Raw genomic sequence first — 16,539 nt, 5'->3', positions numbered from 1 at the left:
CTGGCTACAGTCTGAATGAGGTTCAGAGAAGTTAAGTACTTGCCCAAGGTCACACACAACCTGATTCAACCGACACACGTTGCCAGTTTCCAATGTTGACTGTCTTGTTATGTTTTTATTAATAGCTACTATTGATGGAGCCCTAGCTACACGCAAGATGGTATGCTTCTTCTCAGAAATGCCAGGAAATCAATACTGCCCTCTTTCCCCAAAGCAGCCTTCAACCAACTACTTATTATAGTCTTGAGGTGGAATAACTCAAAGGCCGAATTACACGTGATTCCCAGCGTTGCCCGAAGGGATTGAGCCCCCTGACCCACCTGGAGAACATACGGTTTCCTGGCTGCTTTCCCTGCCTGCATTACACTCTCACTCTCCAGTGGGGTTTCATGAGATCACCCCCTAAATAAGTATTTGTATTCAAATCCTTGTATCATGGCCTCCCTCTCGGGAAACCAAATCAAGACAGCTTTACATCAGGGGCAGCAAACTTTCTCTGTAAGGGGCCAGATAGTAAATATTTTCAGCTTTGCCAGCCAATCCTGTCTCTGTCACAGCTCCCCAATTCTGCCACTGTAGCACAGTATCGTAGAGACCAATCATAAAGGCATGAGTGTGGCTGGTTCTGGAAAACTTTCTCTGTGGATACTGATATTTGAGTTTCATATAACTTTCATGTGTCATGAAATATTACTTTTCTCTGAACTTTTTTCAACCATTTAAAAACATAAAACCCATTCTTAGCTCATAGGCTGTAGTTGGCAGACCTCTGCTTTACGATATTCTCTTGTAATCCTACCGTTAACCATATGAGACAAGAAGCATCGATGTTCCCATTTTCCAGATGGAAAAATGGCTTTAAGACAACACATACCAATGAATAACCATGGTCCACCAGGTCCTGGAAGGGTCCCCTGGAATGCCTCTTCAGAAGTTCTCAATGAGACATTACTAAGAAGCAGAAAATGGTGACTTTTCTGGCAGTTCCTGCACTGGTACCTTCCTCCCTGCACACCTCAGTTTTGATGGAGCAGTGTGGTGATTCAATGTGCAGTAGTGACAGCAGCTGCACCCAGACACCAGGCAAACGCAGCTTGCTGGGACATGCCTTGGAAGCAGCTGTTCTTCCTTACTTTGCTAAGAAACCATGCAGTGTCACAGCAAGACAAGAGAGCACAAAAGATGCGACGGTCAGCCGAGCAACACCCTTGGAAACAGGGCAGCTGCAGCAAGCCTCCATTTACCTGCCATTCTGTTGGCATGAGAACAGCCTGCATTTATCTATGGTGTTTTTGTACAGATAAAGATACCCTGTATGTGTGATTAAGAACAAGGTACATCGCACACCTGGGGCTAAACAGAGCGTGGCTTAGACAAACTCGAAGCTCAAGGCATACGTGCCAAGTCCTAAGCTTAGTTGATATAGAACTATAACAGAAGGTCTGCCTCATTCTATCCAGTCTGCCCAGCACCCCAGTGGGGTAATAATACCAGGTAGAACTTATGTGGCCCTTAGGATGTGCCAAGTACTGGAGTAAGACTTCACATACAATAGTTCATTCAATCCTCAGAGCAATCCTATGAGGTAGGTGCTATTAGAAACCCCATTTTACAGATGAGGGACCTGAGTGGTCAACTAATTTGCCCAAGGTCACATAGCCAGTAAGTGGTGCAGCTGGGTTTTGGATACAAGTGGACTGATTCTAGCACCCAGGCTTTCCACCAGGGGTAGGCAACTGTTTGTTTGCTTGTTTGTTTTTTGTAAATGGCCAAACGGTAAATATTTTAGGTTTTTCAGGACACAGATAGTCTCTGTCACCAATTTTTATTTTGTTTTTATTTTACAACCCTTTAAAAATGTAAAAACGATTCTTAGTTCAAGGAGTGTTCAAAAACATCCTTTTCTGAACCATTATCTTATGGTGGGGAAGTTTGAAAAACTGGCCCGATTCTCCACCTCTCCCTATGTCTGCCGGTCCCCTTTGTCACGTGACTCTGCAGTGCCTGCGGACGCTGACTTTGGCTTGACCATGTGATCTGCTTTGACCAATGGAATGTAGGCAAGTGTAACACACACGCAGAGGCTTGAAAGCATTTGCACATCTCTCCCTCTAGGATCTTCTCTGCCACCACCACAAGGACATGTCCAATGTGGTCTGCCGGAGGACGAGCGTCACATGGAGCAAAACTCAGGTGCCCCCTCTGCCCAACAGAAGCCAGCCTACATTAGCCAACCCCCCGTCAACGCCCAGACTTACTCTTCCACCATGTTGAAACCCTCGAACCCAAGCCAGCAATTGCCTCCATTTGGGATTCAAGTTACAGGAGAAAAATACAGTCTGAAGGAATATCCTGAAACAGGACAGTGCCATCCAAGTGAACATAGTGGAGGACAAGCCTACAAGATGTATCTTCATGAAAAAGTAGTACAAGTAAGTTGGCGATATGCTGCTTCCTCGGACCCCAACGTGGAACGTACCATGTACTAAGTACTTAGTAGAACGTACGAAGGCTTTCTGAATTTTGCATGTTGTGGGGACAGACTGCTTCTCCTTGCTCTTGGGTCCAAGCAGATTCTAGGAGAAAGAACTCATCAGTTGAAGGGGGTGGCATATTGTGCTTCAATTTGATTCAGACAATCACTCTCTCTGTGGCCATGGGAACAGCGTGACTTTATTACACAGCTGCTTCTGCTACCGGCATACGGCTAAGGAGCAGAAGCAATTCCTTGCAAGGGACGCTGGGTATCCCACACTGGAGTGTGTCCCAATATGAGTCCCCTACAATGAGGAAATCACTGTGGTGAAGATTACAGGGCATTAAAGACTCTAAAAAGTCCTGTAGCAAAGACATCTACACAAGTTCACTTAACTCAATGTTTCCCAAACACATGGGATCATGACCCTCTTTCCCTATTCTTTGAAATTTTTCTTTTGCTTAAAAAATTGGCTTATTTTTTTAATTAGTTCCAGGTATGCAAAACAATGTACTTGTTAGACAGTTACATCCCTCACAAAGTGATTAACTCCCCGCCCCCAATCTACTACCCCTCTGACATCGTATATAGCTGTTACAATTCCATTGACTCTATTCGTATGCTGTGCTCCACATCCTGTGACTATATATATAGTTGACATTCAATATTATTCAGCTACAGGTATACACTGCAGTGGTCAGGCATCTACACCGTCCATGAAGTGGTCTCCCTAATAAGACACGTGCCCATCGGACACCCTACAAAATCTTTACATCATCATTGATTATATTCCCCAAATTGTATTTCATATCCCCTGTGGCAATCTCAGGAATACATAGTGGCATTTTCCAGGCTTTTATGATGTGTGATATCACAACAGATTGAAACAATATGAACATCCAGCTTTTTTCTATTAAGCCAGACAGTAAAGAGTTTTGCAAAGATGTAAAATTATGCCAATTTTCTTACCAAAAGTTTTTTTGATTTGGAAAATATATTCTTCATTAAAGTTGGTATATTAACCTTAAAAAAAAATAAGCATAACATTCCATAATATCAAACCAGCGAGTTCATGTTTTTCAAAATTCACTTTAGAAACTAACCTAAAACAAAGCCAGCGTCTTCACTGTCCCAGTAGAGGGACATTTTCATGCTGAAATTGATGTTAATTTATGTAAGCACAGACCTCTCCAGGGAGGATAGAGATGAAAATAGTCGAAAACAGCCTGAGATGAAAGAGACCTTAGAAATGAGCCAGTTCAAAGTTTTCGTTGTACACATGTGGACACAGAAGACGCAGGGAGTAGCTCGCTCAGGGGCTGATGGCTGTTGGTGGAACACGGACTCTCCAAACGCAGAGCAGCCCCTCCACTGTGCTGCGGGCTCCAATCCTTGCAGGGCTTCCCTATTGGATAGGACAATCCTAATGCATCAGCTTTCACACATCGAGGCTGCCCCACCGTGGAGCACCCCAGTGGAGCGCTAGGCAGGGAAAGTTCCAGAATGTAGTTGAGCATCATCCACGTTTTCACATTTCCTCAGGACTCATCAGTATACGCGTAGGTTAATCGTGTTTGCAGGGCAGACTGCCTGGCAACCAAATCAAGTTCTGCCACTTACGAGCTGCATGACCCTGAAGAAGCCAGTCAACCTCTTGGTGCCTCAGTCTTCTCATCTGATATATGGGGATGGTGGGGCTCCACTTGATAGGCTAATTGTTAAGGATTAAATGAGATAATACTTTTCAAATGCTGTGCCTGGCATATAGAGAAAGTGCTCAATAATGTTCGCCTTTGTTGCATGAGTCCATTTGTATGAAATGCCCAGGATAGGCAACTCTTTAGAGATAGAATGTAGAAGAGTGGTAGCCAGGGGTTGGGAGAGGGGAGAAAAGGAGACGGACTGCTAAGGGGTACAGGGTTTTCTGTTGGGGTGATGAAAATGTTCTAATGTTGATTGTGGTGATGGCTGCACAACTCTGAATGTACTAAAAACCATCAAATTGTGAACCTTAAATAAGCGAATTGTATGGTATGTGAGTTATGTATCACTAAAGATATTAAACAAAGAAATAAGTGTGTGCTCTGATTAATTTTAGTGGAAGAACCACGTCAGAGTCCAAATTAGAGCTTTGCACTTGGTAGGTAGTCAATACTGTAGAATTAAATATATCCTATTTTCTTCTTTTCTAAAATGCATTTTGTCCTACACTTTTTAACTCTGCTGACATTGGGATATGTCATGTAACTGATACGTATATTTGATGTCATTTCCCCCCCCCAAAAGAGCTGCTGTTAAATCAACAGTCTGTCTTATAATCAACAGCATCCAGAAATCAAGAAATACAGTAACATATAATTTAGCAATCCCATCTCTGGGTATGTACCTGAAGAAAATGAAATCACCATCTCAAGTAGAAATCTGCAACCCCATGTTCACTGTAGCATTACTTACAATAGCGAAGCTATGGAAACAACTCAAGTGTTCATCAATGGATGAATGGAAGGAAAAAAAATGTGTGTGTGTGGTGGGGGGGTGTGTATTTATAATGGAATATTATTCATCCATAAAAATTAAAAATTAAGGAAATCCTGACATTTGCAACAACATAGATGAAACTTGAGGGCGTGAGACTAAGTGAAATAAGTCAGAATGGCAGAGAAAGGTAAAAACTGTATGATCTCACTTATATGTGGAATCTAAAAAAGTCACACTCATAGAAACAGAGTAGATTGGTGGTGGTCAGGGGCTTGGAGGGTGGGGGAAACAGTGAGGTCAAAGGTACTAGTTTTCAGTTATAAGATGAGTAAGTGCTGGGGATCTAACGTACAGGATGGTGACTATAGTTCATAAGACTGTATTGTACCCTTGAAAGTTGCTAAGCAAATAAATCTTGAAAGTTCCCACAACAAACAAACAAAAAATAGTAGCTATGTGAGGGAGCTATGTTAACTCATCTTATTGTGGTCATTTCACAATTTAGACGTATATCGAATCATATTATACACCTTAAACATACACAAAGCTTTATTTCAATACAACTAAATTACATCTCATAAAATAATGATGAATTCATAAACAATAGGGAACTGGCACGAGGAAATTAAGGAATAGGATTTATTAGGCAGCACAGACTAAGTAGCCTATACAACAGACATTTATTTCTCACAGTGGCGGAGGCTGGAAGTCCCAGATCAAGCTCTGGCAGGACTCGGTTTCTGGTGAGGCCTCTCTCCTTGGCTTGCAGACAGCTGCCTCCTCACTGTGTCCTCACATGGCCTTCCCTCTGTGTGTGTGCAGACAGTAAGAGGTCTCTGGTGTCTCTTCCTCCTCTTACAAGGATGCCAGTCCTATTGGACGAGGGCCTGACCCTTAGGATGTCATTTAACCTCAGTACCTCCTTTAGACTCTGTCTCCAGATATAGTCACATTGGGGGTTAGGGCTTCAACATACATTTTGGGGAGGTTAACACGATTCAGTCCATAGCAACTGGAAAGTTAACACATTGTATTTTTTTTTTTTTGTATGTGTTAAAATAATGTAATTGTCCTGGTATGTTTCTGTCCACATGAACCAACAGAAATCAAGACTACTTAGTTTACAATATTTACCTGTTTTGAGATAGTCAAGTCAATTCAGATGGCAAAAGTAGAATCCAATCACTAATGAAACCTTTGGAAAATATATACTGAACCAAAAAAAGGTTTATAAGATAAAAAATAATCGTCCACGATGCAATACATTGCAGATCATTGAAATTTTAACTCTTCAGATGATTTTAGTTCAGTTTTTGGTTTCAAAATCTAGAGAAAAATCACAATAGGAAAAAAAAAGGGCTGGCAGAATGTGTTTTTACGTTTCTCTTGCTTCAATTACTTGCTACACTATATTAAAAAGATGATGAAAGCACTTTTGCATGACCTGTGGCCTTTAGATGGTCAAAAAGTTTATTCTGGGATGGAAATTCACTCTGGCAGCTTGTACAGCTAAAAAGAACATCATCCATCCTCTGTACTGCAGCAGGTATTTTGACTGATTTTTTTCATATCTTTGACTTTCTTTCCTTTGGGTTCAGGAACACTTTTAGCTTCACTTTTTGGGTCATCACACAGATCAACAGTCTCTGACACTGAAAATTTCCTGGGGAATATCTTCCAATTCTTTGGCACTGTCTTGATTGAAGTTGGTATTGTCTGGATAAACCTTTACTCCTCCAGTTCCATTTTCATGGAAATTATCATCACAATTCTGTACTGGTCTCTGTTTCCTCTGTTTTCCAGAAAGCTCTTGTTTCGGTGCACCCTCTGTTCCCTCCTCAGAATTGGCAGGCAACACATTTTCATCAGTCTGAGGTCCTGAAAAGTGTTCTTCCTCCTCCTCTAACTGTTGTTTTCATAAGACAACCATTTCCCGATGCTTCTTTGGTTTTTCATGATTCCTCTTCATGACGGCCTTTTCCATCTTGGAAGATGTGTCACATGCTGGGAAGTACGGCCACCATAAAGCTCTGCATCCCTGGCCTCACCACTGTCCTTACCATCCCGTCCGTCCCTGAGCTCACGTCCCTCCATTTCATCTTCTTCTGACCCGTCCCCAGCTCCTTTTCATATCGCGCCTCCCTCTCCCTCAGCTCCTTGTCCAAATCGACCGGCGTCCTCCAGCTCCATTCTCTGACTGCTCTGCCGGTTCTGCTGGCTTTAGCTTCTGCTGCTGCCTCCTCTCTTTGGCTTTCCTTGCCTTCTCTTCATTCTGTTCTTCCATCGGTTTTGGATGCGCCTGCACTTTCATCTCTTTTAAGAAGGAAAGCTACCAGCTGACGAACAAGCTCATCCTTCTCTGCCTTGCTTTGTCTTGAGTCTTTTTATTTTCCTTTATCATGGCACGTTTCTCCCGGGGTTGGAAGCTTGCTGTGTATCATATTCTTCTCTCCAAGCCAAGTTCTTTTGAGTGCACAAAGTCTGCCCAAAAGTGTAAAAAGGGTGGACTACCTACTGTGTCACAGTCGCCCTGGGAGTCCCCAGGAGCTGGGACATCCTCTTCTAACACCGATTCTGGCTCTTCTTTCGCCGTCATTTCACAAACATTATGATACACCCTATAAAAAGCCTTTTCCATCATCTCCATAACCAGAGTAACAGGTACCAGTGAAACAGTGAAGCAAACCGAAACTGTCCTCTTGATGCTCTCCATCGAGGCCACCTTTGAGCAGATCTATGATTACCATGCTATGCTCTTTCCTCGGAGTCACTCAACACACCTGCTGCCTGGAGTAATTTAAATGGTTCAGCTGCTTCTGTGGCATTACCCAGATTTTTATCAGGGTGCCATTTCAGGGCCGGCTTCTGGTAGGCCTTCTTGAGTTCTTCCTCACTGGGTAAGGCTGCTTAATACACTATACTTTAATTATACAGTTGACCCTTGAACAATGCAGGGGTTGGGGTGCCAGTCCCATGTGCAGCCAAAAATTTGCCTATAACTTTTAACTCCCCCAAAACTTAACTGCTAATAGCCAACTGTTGACCTCAAGCCTTACTGATATATAGTCGATTAACACATATTTTGTATGTTTTATATAATATATAATGTATTCTTACAATAAGCTAACCTAAAGAAAAGAAAATGTTAAGACCCCCCCTCTCCCCTCTGGTAATCACCACAGTGTGTTTTATATTAGGGGTGAGGAGGGTCAATCTAAATAAATCCAATCCACCAAAACGAATTATTTTTTTTATTTAAAAAATAAAATGAAAGTTCTTTTCAGGACCATCCAAAAATCACAGTTATGAATCAAGTATCAGGAAATAGATTGCTCATGGAGACATAGATAACATTCCTATTGCAAAAAAAAAATAGGTGTAGCTAAAAAGATAAACTATTAAAAGAGATTTCAATATTACAAGGCTTGACTGAGCAGTAAAACTCAAACACTAGTGAGTTTCCTTCCTGAGCACAACCTCCAAAGAAATAAAAATCATGTTTTACAAACTGGAATAAGTTTGTTAAATTTCGTTGCCAGACAAGCAATAGGCAGAAGGTGCACTGACCCTCAGAGATATTCATCACCACTCACTCCATCAGACCTTCTCCCATCAACAGAATAAAGGGTCAAAAGAGCTGAAGCCATGGAAAACCTCCATCAGCCTCCAGGGGTTACACTTCTGAGTTCCCTTGGTTGAAAGCTCTTAGGCATCTCCCTAAAGAAACTAGCCCAGCTGATACTCTTGTCAACGCACCCACAGCTTTCTCCCCATATGGTCAACTCTTTATATCCCCTGCAGCAGGAAGGAATATGCAGAACCATCATTAATTCAGTTACATTCTCAGGATAGAGCAGGTATCTATTGCTACAATAATGCTGCATAACCAACTGCCCCAAAACTCCGTGGGTTCTAGCTCATGGGTCTGCTTGGCAAGGTGGTTCTTCTGGTCTCAGCTAGATGTGAGCTGGGATGACTGGGAGATTCAGTTCTGTTCCGTACATCTCTCGTCCTCCCCCTGGGACCAATGGGCTAGCCTGGGAATACCCTTCCCGTGGCAATGGGAGACGGCAAGAGCAGACAGGCCCAACCATGAAGCATGTTCATGCGTCTAGCTGCATCAGATTTATTAACATCCCATTGGCCAAATCAAGTCATATGGTTGCCCAGAGTCAGAGTGGGAGGGCTCTGCAAAGTCACATGACATGGATCTCAGGAGAAGTGAAGAATCGGTGCCATTTTTACAAACTACCAAAGGGGACAGCCCTGAAGATGATGATGCTCAAGGCAGGCTTGAGTCTAATTAGCTGGCATTTGGGCAACAGAACAAAGTGGGATTTATTTGTCCAATGTAGTATATTATTGCACTTTTCCTTAAGTGGTTTTTATTTAGAGGGAGGATGTCAAGTAAGAAAGATCCAGTTACCCAAGGAAAAGAAGGAGGAGAGAAGGCTTTAAGATCAAATCAGGAAAATGACAGCCTCTGCTGCCACACCGCATGAGAAGCTCCCAGGAGGCTCCTGCCCAAGTACACTGGCAATAAGGGTCTGCTCAACACCAGCTTTCTGCTGAGAAATCGTCAAGGTGACCTCATGCAGGAACTCCAGGCTTTGGGGTGGAGGGGGGAGCATGCCACGGAGGCATGCCGAAGGAGAGGGAGCCATTCACTTTCCAAAGTAGCTAAAACACCCAGAGCCGAACCTAAAATTAGGAAATTTAAAACTAAATAAGGCAATTCGAGCAGAACCATTTCCATCAAAAGCAGCAAGCATATGGGCCACGCTGTCAAGTGAAGACCATCAAACTGAAAAGTGTAAACGATTCTGGGAGATTAGACAGAGAAGTTAGTTGGAAAAGAAGGAAAGTGCCTTTTGAAAGCCCAGATCGGGGATCTGATTTTGTCACCGGCAGGAACGCTGCCCTCTACTTCCGCCCAACCCTCTGAGACCACGCCTGCCTTAGAACATTTGGTGTTGCCCCTGGAAAACTTTCTACAAAGAAAAAAATTAAAAGTCCCCCAGGATATTAACTCAATTGAAAGCTCTTTTTGAAAGCGGCTACAACAGTCTGCTGTGTGTTTTAATGAGTTGAAATGTGTGCCTCCATTGGCTGGGATTTTAAAGAGAGCCTCTTTCTGCCTGCTCCCTCCGGCTTCTACTAGCTCCTGTTTGATTCTGCATATTCATAAAATGCTCGGCAGGACACAGCACAGTTCAAACACACTTTCAGCTTTGACGACTTCAATAAGCCTGTTCTTCTCCACTGGGCAGTTAATTCGCTGAGCTCACAGGCACTCCTACTGGGCATTTTGAGCTGGGAGTTGGCAGAGCAACGTGCAGATTTCAAAGGATGGTAATAACTTTGTTGGGGGAGCATAGGAAAGGGGTCCACCAGCTGGGCTCTGCCCACTTTTGATTACCATGGGGATTATAAGGTTTCCTCCCACCATCCCAGTTTGCAAGATAGTTTATATATTACTTTCCTTCTTCTTCTTCTTCACCTTCGGGAATTTCTACTAAGCAAGAATGTAGTTGTAAAACCCACAGAAGAAAAGAGGAATGAAGAAAAATGCCTGCCAGGAATTTAATATCACCAAGCTTCCTTCCTAGCCACTCGCTTCCATCTGTGTTGTCACCATTTTCACTCAAAGCCACCTTGACTTGTCACTTGCTTTAGAGCATCAGCCTCCTCGCTGGCCTTTCTGCTTCCACTGTGGCCCAGTGTCCTCTCTGGGCCGTGCCCACAGCGACATTTGTAGATGACACTGATCTGTGTTCCTTCATTTATTCAGTAAATAATAAAGTGTTGGGCCTCTACCGTGTATCATGCAAGGTGCGAGCCTCTGGGAGACAATGGCAAGCAAAGCCGTTAGGAGGCTGGGGGAGGGGAGGATGGGGGGAGGTTGAGGGCGTGGACCTCCTGGGAGCATATAAAGACATGGGTGGGCGGTCAGGGAAGGCTTCCCCAAAAAGAAAGAGGTGATGGCTGAGAACCATCTGGAAAATCATCCAAGTTAACTAGATGTGGGATGCGTCTGAGACAGAACACCAAGAAAGAGCATTCTTGCAAAGGACAAGCTTGGGGAACAAAAGCCCTGTGGTGGCAGGGAGCACAGCAAGGTTTGCGCATCCGAACCTGTCCGCCTCCTGCTCCATTTAATCTTAAGAAAAAGACGCAAGTCCCTGCGTGATGTAGCCCCTGACCACGCCTTCTCCTTCTAATCCTGTTCCACCTGCCAGACTTCTACATTCCGGGCAATGCCAAAGCCATCCCCCAAATCCTCCTTATAGGGAAAGCGAAAGAATCTCATTTGTGGAGCATCCAGCCACACACACACACACACACACACACACACACACACCACAACATGTCCTATGAGGTAGATGCTGGTGTTGCCCCCATTTCACAGGAGAGGAAGTTGAGGCCTGGTGTGGATAAGCAACAAGACAACCATCACACAGGGAGGGTCAGGGTGGAGCTGGGATTCAAACCCCAGCAGTCTGACACCAGAACGCTAACTAACGTGTTATACTGCTTCCCTGCAACGTGGTGGAAGTCTGGAAGGGGGGATGGCTGAGTTCCCGGGAAGGACACTGGGGAAGCTTACTACAGTTCCTCTCTCAAGCCAAGTCCATTGGATGGGCAGCAGCTCCCTAGAATGCAGAGTGGAAAGGGCTGTGAAGCCGCGCCCAGGCTCCCAGGACAGCCCACTAGATCGATCAGTAGTGTCTGCTGTGTGAACAGGAAAGCGCAGTGCACGTACTAGGTATTTTTCGGCCCTGAACCAGCTGAATACATAATCTGGATTCCTCCCTCCAGCCCAAATGTGGGATGTGTGGACCAGAGTTCCTTCTCCAAAGACTTTTCCTGGGCCTCCTCCAGCTGCTCCAGGGCCTCTGTCTCAGAGATGCCAACTCATTGCAGGTCAAGTCAGAGATGCAGCCAGCTCAGCCCAGTCGCCCCGCCAACCCCTTGCATTTCTTTCCACCAGGTGCTTCCTCCCAGGACCTCCAGCGCCCTCACTTGTGCTAGAACTAAACCCACCTCTCCCCACCATGCCTGAAAATCATTAGCTAGTGGGTTTCATCTTCATTTCCACCCACAAAAATCAAACACAGACCAGCAAGGACCTGATGATCTCAGGCCCCATGACCAGTCTTCAAGCACATGGAGGCCTCCAGTTTTCAGACACGTTTGCTGATTCCCCAAAGCCCCGGCAGAAACTTCATTTGCACTCAGAAAACCTGGCGTGTTTTCCCCTCTCAGTCGGTTATGGTAACCGACTACAGTAACCTACTGGCAGGGTCCAGAGACGTCCCCAAATCTGCTGGTCAAGTTTCAGCAATTCCGACCACGCCACCCGTGTCAAGGACAGCAGACAGAAGGGACGGCTGCTCCTTTGTGCCACGCAGAGCCCCCGAGCTTGGCGCTTTCGGGATGAAACATCAATACGCCTGCTCACTTCACCCCTTACTCCTCCTCCGCTCTGGTGTTCACATTACGAAGAACACTTTTGGTGACTGAAAATGCATTCAGCTGGGGCTGCCGTTTTTTCTTTCTTTTTTTTTTTTTTTTTAGAGGCAGCCTTTAAAATCATCTCTCTGGGTCTAATTATCTTTTATAGGGAGACTAATACTTCACCTCATTTCTCTGTGATTTTCGAGCGTAGCAGCCATCTTCCCTCCCTGTGATAATCGAGCCACATTACAGAACACACGAGGATGGGGGCTTCATGGGGCCCCAGGTGAGGGAGAAGGAAACGGTTGGGTCCTTCCCAAGCTTTCTCAAAGCTTCAACTACCATCAGTTTCAGTGATCTGGCTCATTTGCATTCTCTTTTTCTCAACTCCTCCATCTTAAAGATGAGTCGACATTAAATAGAAAGCAAAGCGTGCTTTTTTTCTGCTTTGCTTTGAAAGGCTGTGGGAATAGAGGTTTAGAGCACAAACTCTGGAGTCAAACTTCCTGGGTTTGAATCCTGGCTGCATCCCTTATTAAACGCATGACTGCAAGTTACACAATCTCTTGGGCCTCAGTTTACTCATCTGTAATATGGGGTTCATAGTGGTAGCACCTTGTGGGGTTGTTAAATGAGGGTGAAACCAGCTAATATTTATGCTTAGAACAGGGCTAGAACATAGTAAGCAGTACATAAATGTTTGTTAAGCAAAGTGAATATTTTGGTAAAAAAAGTCACTGCCCTAACACCTCTCTTCCATCCCAACTAGCAACTGAGTGGGCCTCAGAATGGTATGTGGATGACGAAGGACAGACAGACATTAGAAAGACAGCTGCCATGCCTTTCCAAAGAAGATGGAAGTTCCTACCGCAGTGCCACAAATGGACAAGTCTCAGGAAACCCTCAGATTTTTCTTTCCCTTACTCTTGGTGTATATGTCCCCAGAGACGAGGAGAGGGGCAGTGGTTACACGTGTTATGGGGCAGACGCTCAGATCGCTGTGCCACCCATGACCAGGACACTGGGATTGAGACCAAATGGCCTGAACACTAAGTTGTGATGCCGTCAGCCAGATTTGGTACCAACAGATCATCCTAGGAAGATGATCCATGGGAACCACGGGCAGCCCTGAATCAGTGGTGGACCAGCTTTGTCCATCTGACTGTGGCCCTGTGTTCCACAGCGACACCGTGTGGCCGTGACAAGTAATGGCAGTAGCAGGCGGCTGTGGCTTCAGGTTCTCCAGGTTGACTACCCCTCCCTTAGACTATGTAAGTTCCCAATTTTCTTGGCCAGTTCATGGGGAGGTGAGGGGTAGAGACCCTCAAAAAGATATGTAACTTCCTGCTAGTCTCTCAGGTGGGGGCTCTTACCCATTTTTATTTTAAGTTAAAAAAATAAAACAACGTAGCCATATTTGCACCCCACAATTGTGACAAAGAGCATCCCAGTTACTAGATGTTTTGCAGTGAATTGGAAGGCTCTGCCACTGATTAGCTATGGGGTCCTGGGAGGTTCCCAGGGTATCAAAGTCTTGAGGGGGCCTGTGATCTCTGAGGACCTCTGCATCCACGCCCTCTGCTCAGAAGTGGGGCTTTAATCTAACTCTGTGCATCATTCGTGGTTTGGTCATTCACATTTCACTTCACCTCTGTCACCTGAAGGTCCCTTTTGTTCTTCACCCACTGCCCGGTACTTACAAGCTCACAGAGACTTGGAAGAAACATCCCTGGGATTAAGGCCGATTCCTTCTAAAGAACACAAATTAAGGAAAAAGAGTGAGGCCAGCATCTCTGACACCACCTGGTCAGATGTCAAAAGACGCCTCGATAGCACAGAAAGATAGACCACGAAGCCCACACGTCAGAGATCATCCATAGGGCACTGCTCCAAATGACGATGGCCAAATCTGGATCACAGTTTGTTTTAACCCTAAATTAACACACATTGGAGATCAAGTGTAACAGGGTACTTGAGTGGTTCGATATTCTGTATGACTAGCAGTGTAAGTGTTTACAGCCTGGAAGAGCAGCTTACAGGTGACACAGAAAGGATGGAACATACATCCTACTCCTACTGCTTCTCCCCATCCTGCAGCCGCGACAGACATCACTAATCAATCAGGATGTCTGGCCTCCAAATTCTTCTCAACACAGAACTCCAGGTGCCATGGGGGGGCCTGAGTTGAAATCCATTTGCTGTTCCTCATCTAGGACCATTCTCCTGTTTTTACAGGTCAGAACCTTGAGTCCTTTAAGATGAAACACACAGCCTGACAGCATGGAACGTATTAAAAGCAGGGCCAGAATCTTGAACCTTTCTTTGATTTTCTATCACTTTTTCAAGTACCACCCTAAACCTTAATAAAACATCATTTAAAGGTTGCCTTATTAGAACTGAAAATCAAGTTTATCTTGTTGCTTTAAACCAAAGCCAGAGAAAGCTGCTATAAATGAAATGGAAGACAGGACACCACACTGAATACTCAATTGCCTTTGTGCCTCATCCAAAAGGATTTCTCAAAATGCCTTTTTTGCTTAGTTATAGCAGTTATATAGAAGGAACCTGAGAATTACTAGAAAGAAAATGGCAAAAATGAGGTGGTTTCAGGCACCCTAGCCGGACATTTTCACGAGGTAGAAAATCCATGCTGAGCTGCTATCTATCAATTCAGAAGACAATATTAAGTCCCAGAAAAAGTTATCGTCAAGTAGTACCCTTTGAACAAGAACTGCCTGATCTCTCTCACTACAGAAATTGTCCTGGTACTCTACACAGAGAAGGTGCTGGAAAATAAATCTCAAATGGAAATTACTGCCTGGGTTCATATTAATATGAGTTAATATTGAGATATAAAAAATAATTAAAATTTGCCAGTGTGTTACTATCCATTATTGCTTACCTAATTGCCTCTAAAATCTACAAGTGGAATTTGGTCTTAAAATGCTCTTATCTCACGAAGGTATTTGCAATTTAAAAATAAAAAAGTGAATGATGGGAAACAGGAGACAAAAGGAGAGACAGTAAGATTGAGGCAAAGCCAAAGGGTATTCCTTAAGAACTAGAGCTAAGAGATAATCTAAAAGAGACAATTAAAGAATTCTGGGTGGCTGAATGGCTTAGTTGGTTAGAGTGCGAGCTCTGAACAACAGGGCTGCCGGTTTGATTCCCCTGTGGGCCCGTGAGCTGCACCCTCTACAACTAGACTGAAGGACAACGACTTGGAGCTGATGGGCCTTGGAGAAACACACTGTACCTCAATATTTCCCAATGAAATTTTTTTTAAAAAAGGTAATTAAAAAATAATAAAAAAAAGAATTCTGATGGCCAGTTAAAGAAATGCAGAGAATAGAAACAGAAGGCTGGGAGACTAGTTAAGGGCTATGACAATATTCCCAGTGAGAGATGACAAAGTCGGAATTAATAAGCCAGGGGCAGGGAGAAGGGCTGTCTGGTGGAGATGCTAATATGAAAGTTTTGTTGAGGTAGAATCAGCAGGACATGACAATGGAGGGAAAATGACCAGTTACGTAAAACTATAGGAGATAGAGGCTTCACTAACACAAGCGTTTACTATTAGATGTGTAGCAGCAGTAGTCATGTTGGTGTACGGCTGCCACCATCTCGTCAGTGCAGGCTTCAAGGCTTTTAGAAGCTTCCAGATAGTTCTAACGTACATGGCTCACGAACCATACTCAGAGAATCATATATGACTCTGACTAAGTGCATGGTGGAAAGTTCGCAAAATTAATTGTTCGACTTTCGTGTGTGTGTGTGTGTGTGTGTGTGTGTGTGTGTACACACACAGGGGTACCAAAAAAAATGTATACGCATTTTAAGAAAGGAAAAAACTGTATGAAAATCATAATACTTAATCTATACCGATAACAAAAGATGAACGCAAGTCATGTGTGTACATTTTTTTGGCACGCCCAGTATATGCAATCATTCAGATTCACATTTTTACCCCAAGTAAAGCTAGAGATAGAAATTCCAAGAGCTACCACACAAGGAGGGAATTAATTTCTGAAGTCCCAGAATCTTTCAGTGATACAGCTCCTGTCAACCCAACTCTTAGGAACATTTGCAGTTTCTTAAAATGACCTTTTCTCTCAGTTCCCTTCTCA

General features: G+C 44.1%; 1 pseudogene; it reads right to left on the bottom strand.

Annotated features, from left to right (window-relative positions):
• Window positions 1-2,693: 2,693 nt before the first annotated feature.
• Window positions 2,694-16,539, bottom strand: part of LOC109457629 (dnaJ homolog subfamily C member 21) — a 48,028-nt pseudogene continuing 34,182 nt past the window's right edge.

This window comes from Rhinolophus sinicus, linkage group LG18 (assembly GCF_036562045.2).
Source record: "Rhinolophus sinicus isolate RSC01 linkage group LG18, ASM3656204v1, whole genome shotgun sequence".
Classification (NCBI taxonomy): domain Eukaryota; kingdom Metazoa; phylum Chordata; class Mammalia; order Chiroptera; family Rhinolophidae; genus Rhinolophus; species Rhinolophus sinicus.
The sequence above is the reverse complement of the archived record's forward strand: the minus strand, read 5'-3'. Positions and strand labels throughout refer to the sequence as shown.